The sequence below is a fragment of the Mercurialis annua genome, linkage group LG4, assembly GCF_937616625.2.
Source record: "Mercurialis annua linkage group LG4, ddMerAnnu1.2, whole genome shotgun sequence".
NCBI lineage: Eukaryota > Viridiplantae > Streptophyta > Magnoliopsida > Malpighiales > Euphorbiaceae > Mercurialis > Mercurialis annua.
Window position 1 is genome coordinate 19,536,817 of NC_065573.1, and position 9,815 is coordinate 19,546,631.

A 9,815-nucleotide genomic window follows, 5' to 3' on the forward strand; every position below is an offset into this window, starting at 1 on the left:
GGCCAAAACTAATGCGTGTAAATGATTTGGATTGTAAAGCAAGGAGTGAGTATACTTTACTCTCGCGTATTATTACGCTATTAGTATATTATAAAATATTTTATTTATAAGTTATAAAAATACATCGCATTATATAATAACTATTGTGATTTGAAATTATATGAATTAAATGGTTATTCTACCGTGAGATACACGGAATATGACTTATTATATATATATATATATATATATATATATATATATATATAGACGAGTATATATATATATATATTAATAGTTTATGTTTGATAATTAAATTGTGAATTGATTTATTATATATGTGGGAATGAATTACGTATTTGGTGTTGGATCAAATTGAGTGGTGTTTTGGTTGTTGTTTGTTCTATGTTTGACATTTTGTATATCGTTATTGCTATTTGTTCTATGCTTGAAAATGATGTGTGATCCGAAGAAACAAGCTACCTATTGGGCGTCAATAGGCCGTGTGATCACCGGTGTTTGTAAGAGTCTAGATGTCTGTACTTAGAATTGTTTGACATGAGCTCAATATATGATTATGAAATGGAATATGTTTGGGTATCGGAAAGGAGGATTATAATTTTGGCAGATACGAGGTAACTCGGTCGAACTATCTCGGGACCCGTATCTGGTGAGTAACTCGGTTGAACTATCTCGGGACTCACACCTTGGGATTAAGCAGTGGCATGATGTAACTCGGTTGAACTATCTCGGGACTATGCCACGTGGTAACGAGTAACTCGGTTGAACTATCTCGGGACCGTACCACTTGGATCAAATTGATTTGATATGAATACGATACATGTTAGGAAAGGTTAGGAGTTTAAGATTAAGGTTTCTATCGGATCAATTCTTTATTTGAAATATAATGATATTATGTTTGTTTGAATAAATGAATTTCAATTGCGATGTTATTTTTGTGGTAATACCGTTAGTAAGGTATATCTCACTCAGCTTAAGCTGACCCCGTGGTTTTTAAACATTTCAGGTACTTAGACTTGGAGTGACTAGAAGTCTATCGTTTTGCCGGGAGTCTGTCTTGCCATGTACAGTCCGACTTCCGTGACCGCTGCAGTAGTACTTTGTGTGACCAGTCATGACCTAGGACAATATTATAGTTTTGGAAAATGTTTATAACGATGTTAGATTTACGTAGCCAGTGTTTACAAAATAACTATTAATGTTTTCATAATTAAATGCTTCCGTGTTATAACATAATTGCAAAAAATTTATAGTGAATTTCAGGCTTGCTACGGGATTCGGAACTACAATTCCCATTCCCTAGCGCCGGTCGCGACCCTCGATTTTGGGTCGTGACAAAGTTGGTATCAGAGCAGTTGGTCCAGTTACCACTGCCAGTCTATGAAAAGTGTCTGTTTGACCTTAAGTACCTAGGAACTACTGCAGCGTATAGAGTCGAGCCTTATTGAGTATATGTGTTTTCTTGAGTTTGTTTGATGTTATAAGCTATCCATTGCCGATTAGAACGTGTGAGTGAGAGATTACTTAGGTGTTTAAGTGATAATGATATGCTTAGATAGTTAGTCAAACGTTCAGCTAAATAGTGCATATCATATGTTAAAATATCGAATATTGTGAAAAAGTGGTTTGGACAGTATCTCATGATTAAGAATTATTTATGTTCATATTTGAGTAAAATGGGGCCCAGCTACATACTGTATCAGAAGAGGAGGAAGTGCCTCCTATTTATTCAAATGAATTTCATGTAGATAGTGGAAAATGATCAGGAATTCATCAAAATAGTTTTCACACTAACGTCATAGGATCACCTAAGAGCCATGGGAATAGGTACATGTTAGATAGTGACAGACTTTTAAAACTCGTGGTAGGACCATCTCGCCTAAGATGGAAGTTAATGAGGAAAATGAGTAAAACCCATCCGAGGAGGATTCATCAGAGAATACGATATTGAAGTATTCAGTTTTGGGCTAAGGTATTTAGGTACCGTGACATGAGAGATGAGATAATTCGAAAACAGAAACTGGCCAAAGTGAGACCAAACAATATTTAAGCATAGATATAATTTTTTTTTTTTTTGGGTACACTTATGATTGAGGCATACATTACTAAGTTTCTGAGTATAGTGGACACAATGCTTGAGTGTAACTGAGATAATGGAGGAGTCAACTTTAGGTACATTAAGGGATTAGGACCCGACTTGTGGACTCATATGACTACGGGTCGGAATATTTTGAATCCTTATCCGCTGGAGCTTGTCAAATAGCTAGTAATTCGAGTGGAACGATGATTTCCTTCCACCTTTTCCTCCCGATGTGAGAAATCGATATTCCCTATACTTAGGAGTAATGATCTTAGTATTTGATATGACCTTGAATTGGTGCATAGAAATAGGGGCAGTGCTAGACGCGCTAGAGAACGCGAACGTGGCATTGTGACCCGAGAGAGGGGTAAGTCCAATCAGGCACCCCATATACGAAATGATTTCTATGTTTGTGTGCCATACGTGTTTATGTGATTGAAATGTTCGAATCGTTTTGCTTTAATATGCGATTGATTTGATTCACGTATTCACGTGAATAGTATAAACCGTGTGTTGCATATTTTATATGGTTAATTGCCTTGTTTTTGGTATATGATTGATCGTAATTGTGTTTGATCGATATGGCGTGCATATGATAAATAGTATATCGTGTAGGCAATGCCTATAGAAATAGATTATGATAAACTGTGTTTATTAGAATTTATCCTATGCATAGTTTATAGTATAACAATTGAACAAAAAAAAAACTACTACATAAAACACATAAAATACATATATCGTCAAACGTAATTCCTAATATTACGTTTTATTTATTGCAAAGGATGATAAGTGATTAACGAACAAAGATCATTGTGAAGAATCGATATGTATGCCTAAGGGCTACGAGATACAAGTATATGATCGAAAGGATGGAATATGAAGATAGATAGCTACTAGAAGATTTCGAACGATGTGTCGATTTGAAATGTTAGAGAGGAATAGTTTTGGCTGCGAAACACTTAGGCAAGTGTTAGCAGACGACAAAACTTTCAATATCAAAATAATAATAAACTTCAATAAAAAAAATAATAAAAGCCAATAATGTCGCAGAGTGTGTAATCTGGAGGGACTTACGGTTTAAAAGATGTGAAAATCTTATGTTTTTAACGGTGCAATTGTGCTCAGACATTGCATATGGCCAATCATAATCACGTTAGCAATGCATACAAATTTTGTACAAAAAAAAAAAAAAAAAATTTCAAAATATAGGGCATGCATCATATTTGTACAACGATGAAAGAAAACGTGATTTTATCGAGCAACTCTTTAGTGATGAGAGCTGTCATCACTCTGAGCCACAATTGTACAAAAGTTTTCAAATGATTTGAAGTCAAATGAAAAGTTTGAAATGGCCGGCCAAACCAATCAAAGATGATTGGAAATTTTGTTTTGTTTTGTAAGAGAACTCCGATGTAAAGCCCTGCGACAGTAATAAAAATATAAACGTATGTGATAAAATGCATCCCAATAAAAGAATTGAGCCTAAATAATAATAAAACGTTATCAAATCGATTGAGATGAATATTAAGAGGGGTCGATGAGACACTTATGATTGTACATACACAAGGGTAAGACGGAGTGAAAGTAAGAAGCATACAACAAAAAGAATAAAACGTAAAGACCCAAAAAGAATGCGGGATATGAGTGACATTGAGAAGAATTGGATAATATGCGTTTAACGCTTAATACTCGATTAGAGTAAACGAAGAAAGGAAGTAAAATGTGGGATGATAGGCTATTAGAAAATTCATTACATGAAGATTAAAGTGAAGATATAAGAGGAGATTTGATTTGGTAAAGTTGTCAATGAAAGGAATTAGGTGGGTGAATTTGATATAAGTATAAAGTTAACCTTGTTGATAAGTGGAGTATCAGTAAGAGTTTGATATAAGGATTTACACTTAACCGAGAGTATTTCGCATCGACAAAATTTGAAGGATAAATTGTCGACCTTAAATCAAGAGATAAGATCACAAATACTAGAATGAGGTGTATACGAGGAGCGAGAAACACTATAAAAGAAGGAAGTAAATTCTATTAAACGATGGTGAAGACGTCACCAGTCTAATATAAGTAATTGACATCCAAGGGTCGGAAGATGAAGAAGGACATGACATAAAGTAAATAATGCCTAGCGTGCATTCGACTTCATGAAATTAAACACCAGGAGGCCATGAAGAGAGCGATTGGTATAAAAGGAAAGGTATTCCTATATACCAGAGGACATCGATAAGAATGTCATGTATAAGTATGGAAACAATTGGATACGAGTAAGACGGAAAACAACAAGAAAGATAATGTTATACTTCGATAAACTTCAAAGTTATGTGATACGAAAAGGAAGGAAAGATAATCAAAAAGTATACATGAATAGACAATGGGAAGGTAGGTAGCAATGCTACCAAAAGACGATATTAGGGTACAAAAGGTATTAAGGATGCGTAACCTCGTTGAAGGAAAGTAAAAGGAGAATGAACTTCGAGATAAAGTGAAGAATCAACCTTATACTCTACAAGAAGAGTATAAGTGAATCCTAAAGGATGCATTTTCTAATTTGCCTAAGAGATCACGTTTTGAGCTGTATTTGGACCTCGAAACACGATTATTACTAATCGAAATTAATGGAGGTAAGTAGATGGTACTGTATAGATTGAATTTGGATAATTCAATCAAGGCATGGTTAAAATAAATTGTTGTCTTTAAACCTCAAGAGTGAGTGAAAAAAAAAAACACGAAATTAAAGGAAGGATAACAGTGTTGACATAGTGTCAACTTTGAGGACGTTTTTGGAAGTCAAGGAAATCTCGAAAATAGGTCGAGTCTCAATGAAAGTTGTAGACGAGATGATAAAATATGGGAATGCTGAATTAAATTCAGCTTAAGACATTTTTAGACGTTTGGTTTATCGACTTAAACAGCAGCCTAAAGGACTTGCAAGTGCAATTCGAAAGCTACCTCATGGAAGCAATTTCAGCGCAAGTTTTCAACATCATCGAGGATTATTTTGAACTCGATGTTCAAATGAAAGTTGAAGATGGCATTGAGGACTATAAGACTGCCAACTTTGTGTAACAACGAGCTACTCGACAAAAGCAATATTAAGGGTCAAAGTTGACCAAAAGAGCAATTTTGGATAAGTTAAAAATAACTTAAAACATTAAGTTATTCAATTAAATTGTTTTAAATTAATCAAATTAAGATTTTGATTAATAAATAAAGGATATTATAAGGACGTTTAAAAGTTGTATCAAGTACGATATGAGAGAAATACGACGTTTGGAGTACTGCGGAGGAACGACAAGTCTACGCGTGACAGAAATCACGAAGAAAAACGTATAAGAAGATTGTAGAAAGTTTACCTAAGAAGGTACTTAAAGTATTGGAAAATTCGAGGACGAATTTTTTTATAAGGGGGGAAGAATGTAATACCCCGTACGTTTGACGTTGCCGAAGTGAGCAACGTAATTTAAATTAGTGGTCAGAGCGACTAGAAAAGGGAGTTAGCGAAGAAATTACGTAATTAAGGACGAGGATAGGTCGATATTGAAATTTAAAAAAAGAAATTTCAATATTTGTAATGCCTAAAATAATTAAACGGGACTAAGGAAAAGTTGGAATTAAAAATAAGATTAAGTCCCCGAAAAATTAGAAAATGGAATTTTGTTGCCCGAAAAATATTAAATAAATAAATTATTGACGGGAATCAGTAATTAAGAAAATAATATTGATAATTTGGATATCAATATTCATAAAATAAAAATAAGGATGAACAAGTGAAGGAAATCGTCGTTTTCGCTCAAATTGGAAAAATTGAGCGTTTTAGCCAAAATTTGGCAAAATCGATTAGCGGAGTCTAAATAGTGGGTTGGCGGAAGAGTATAATTTATTTGGACATAAATAATACGAAAATTTATCGAGATTTAACGATTGAGTGATTTTTGGACTAAATTGAGCAAAAGAAAAGCTTAGGACTAAATGTTGAGGAGGTGGCTTCATTAAGGGTTGAAGTGCATTTTTGCCAATATATATATAGTCAATTAAATGATTAAGATCAGAATATACACCCCAATTCTCAGCTCAAACCCTCACCATCTTCATCATATCAATTCTTTATGAAAACCAAAATTTCAATTCATCATAACTTATTCGTTTTAGCTCGGTTTTGGTTGATTCTTGCGGCAACGGAAAGAGGAAAACCATACCTATTGATTGAGCCCAATAAATCAAGGTATAAATCTCATCTTAAAGTTAGGGTTGCTGCTGTAAATTTCTGTTTTGATGATAATGGTTGAAAATGATGTTTATAAGCTTATAATTAATAGTTTTGGTATGATTTTGGTTAAGTTTAAACTAAAATTAAGGGTGGTTGAGTGAGGTTGTGAGAGTTGTGTTTGGGTTGATGATTTGGTGAGATTAAAGGGTGTTTGGTGGCTGTTTTCCAGCCATGGTGGCCGGATTTCTCACCGTGCCGAAGCACGGTGAGTTGCTGCCATGAGCAGCAGCCCTGGTGCGACGCACCAGGGCATTGGCCGGCCCCTCCCTTGTCAAAACAGGGGAGGGCTGAGTTGAGGGGGAGGGGGCTGATGCCACCCTCCGTTCGTATTCGAATGCGTAATTGTTTCGATAGTTAACGGAGTTACGAAACTAGGAATCAAACTTGACGTAAAAGCAATTTTTAGGATAATATGTTAATGAGTTGTAGTTGGAATTGGCTAGGTATTATGGCATTATTAGAAGTTGATATATAGGTAATTATATTGAGTTATAGGCTTATTTAAATCGATTAAAACGTTAAAAGAATAACCATAAAATTGACGTTTTAAACATAGAACGTAAATGACGAAACTTATGTTAAAAATGTGATATCAAAATAAATAAGTAAAATGGTTATAGAAGGTGTAATAGGGATGTCCTAAGTTGATAATAATGTTAATGACTTAGTGTAATATTTATGCTAAACGAATTTCAAATGTTGCTTTAGTATCGTGTTTGAACCGAGCAAGAATCAATAGATAACGTTTAGCGAATTAAGTGCGTTTCGACTAAGGTCAAAGGGGTGAACCTAAAGTAAGGACACTAAGGATTGAATTTGCTGTTTTAAACTCAAAATGCTAAGGAAAAATATATTAAGGTTAAGCATTTTGAGATTTAAAAATGAAAAGGCGAAATTGATGTAAAAACGCGACGAAATGAATTTGGACGTTTGAGAGGATTCTAAGGGATAAATTGAGCGTTATAGATAGGTTGAAGTTAAGAGAACTTAACTTAAGATATTAATTTAGTAGTTTTGATTTTATAATGCCAATTTAATTTAAATGCATTTTTGAACCTCGTTTGTGACAGACAAACCGAGAGGAGACGGGATCGACGGTTTTGGTCTAGGAGTACTCGGCCAAAACTAATGCGTGTAAATGATTTGGATTGTAAAGCAAGGAGTGAGTATACTTTACTCTCGCGTATTATTACGCTATTAGTATATTATAAAATATTTTATTTATAAGTTATAAAAATACATCGCATTATATAATAACTATTGTGATTTGAAATTATATGAATTAAATGGTTATTCTACCGTGAGATACACGGAATATGACTTATTATATATATATATATATATATATATATATATATATATATATATATAGACGAGTATATATATATATATTAATAGTTTATGTTTGATAATTAAATTGTGAATTGATTTATTATATATGTGGGAATGAATTACGTATTTGGTGTTGGATCAAATTGAGTGGTGTTTCAGTTGTTGTTTGTTCTATGTTTGACATTTTGTATATCGTTATTGCTATTTGTTCTATGCTTGAAAATGATGTGTGATCCGAAGAAACAAGCTACCTATTGGGCGTCAATAGGCCGTGTGATCACCGGTGTTTGTAAGAGTCTAGATGTCTGTACTTAGAATTGTTTGACATGAGCTCAATATATGATTATGAAATGGAATATGTTTGGGTATCGGAAAGGAGGATTATAATTTTGGCAGATACGAGGTAACTCGGTCGAACTATCTCGGGACCCGTATCTGGTGAGTAACTCGGTTGAACTATCTCGGGACTCACACCTTGGGATTAAGCAGTGGCATGATGTAACTCGGTTGAACTATCTCGGGACTATGCCACGTGGTAACGAGTAACTCGGTTGAACTATCTCGGGACCGTACCACTTGGATCAAATTGATTTGATATGAATACGATACATGTTAGGAAAGGTTAGGAGTTTAAGATTAAGGTTTCTATCGGATCAATTCTTTGTTTGAAATATAATGATATTATGTTTGTTTGAATAAATGAATTTCAATTGCGATGTTATTTTTGTGGTAATACCGTTAGTAAGGTATATCTCACTCAGCTTAAGCTGACCCCGTGGTTTTTAAACATTTCAGGTACTTAGACTTGGAGTGACTAGAAGTCTATCGTTTTGCCGGGAGTCTGTCTTGCCATGTACAGTCCGACTTCCGTGACCGCTGCAGTAGTACTTTGTGTGACCAGTCATGACCTAGGACAATATTATAGTTTTGGAAAATGTTTATAACGATGTTAGATTTACGTAGCCAGTGTTTACAAAATAACTATTAATGTTTTCATAATTAAATGCTTCCGTGTTATAACATAATTGCAAAAAATTTATAGTGAATTTCAGGCTTGCTACGGGATTCGGAACTACAATTCCCATTCCCTAGCGCCGGTCGCGACCCTCGATTTTGGGTCGTGACAAATAAACTTAAAAAAAAAATTCTTTTTAAGTTTGAGATCTTAATCCAATTAACAATTTTTTTAAATTTTTTACTGATTGAAGATCCTTCAAACCAGAACAATGAAAAGAGAAATAAAAACTCCCTTTATAGATCTTGAGACAAATCGCTAGAAAAAATAGCAGCGGTTTTCCGGCGAAAAAGCCAAAAGTTAATATTTTTAAAGGGAGGGAGAGAGTTTGTTTTAGAGAGAGACGGTAAATATGAGTAAAAGTAAAATGATAATATTTTTTAGAACCCCGGTAAATATGAGTAAAAGTAAAATGATAATATTTTTGAAAACCCCTTAGTGTTCTACCAGGACATTTTAATTATACACATTAATGTGTCTCATTAGACAAGATACCCCTTCAAACGAGTCAATTATATATTTGATAATTTTAGAAACTATTAAATCAATTTTTTTAATGATTAAAGAGAGAATTTATGGAAGGAAACGATCTTACGACCTAGCATATTGCAAACTAACTATGTTTAAAAATTATAATATATATGATAAATGGTGGATATTAAACTTCTTGTGTCATCACTAGGGTTACTCTGAATTATAAAATGGTCACTAAACTTCACTTTATTATCAAATGGTCACTAAATAATAGCTTTTTTTATAGAGGGGTTAATCCATATAAAATGCATCGTTTTCACGCTAAAATGCAGCATTTTCACTTACGTGTGAAGACAAAATTATAAAATAGAAAATAGTTCAGTGATCTTTTTGCAATAATAGGTAAATTCAATGACTTTTTTTTTATTGTTAACCTAAAATTTAGTATTCTTTTTATGATAAAGGAAATAATTTTATAACAAAGGATATAATTTAGTGATACTTTTATAAAAAAATAAAATTTAATGACCACTCTGTAAATCAGGATAACACTATTAACTAAGGGAGTTTAATATGATAAATAACTATAGTTCTTGGTAGATGGACAAAATTTAAAGGAAATTTACTACAATGCACTATTT

General features: G+C 33.5%; 1 long non-coding RNA gene across 1 annotated transcript; it reads left to right on the forward strand.

Annotated features, from left to right (window-relative positions):
• The first annotated feature begins 953 nt into the window (after window positions 1-953).
• Window positions 954-8,710, forward strand: LOC126676653 (uncharacterized). Its single transcript, XR_008790524.1, has 2 exons — window positions 954-1,064; window positions 8,481-8,710. It is a non-coding gene; the product is annotated as an uncharacterized LOC126676653 (long non-coding RNA).
• The last annotated feature ends 1,105 nt before the right edge of the window (window positions 8,711-9,815 follow it).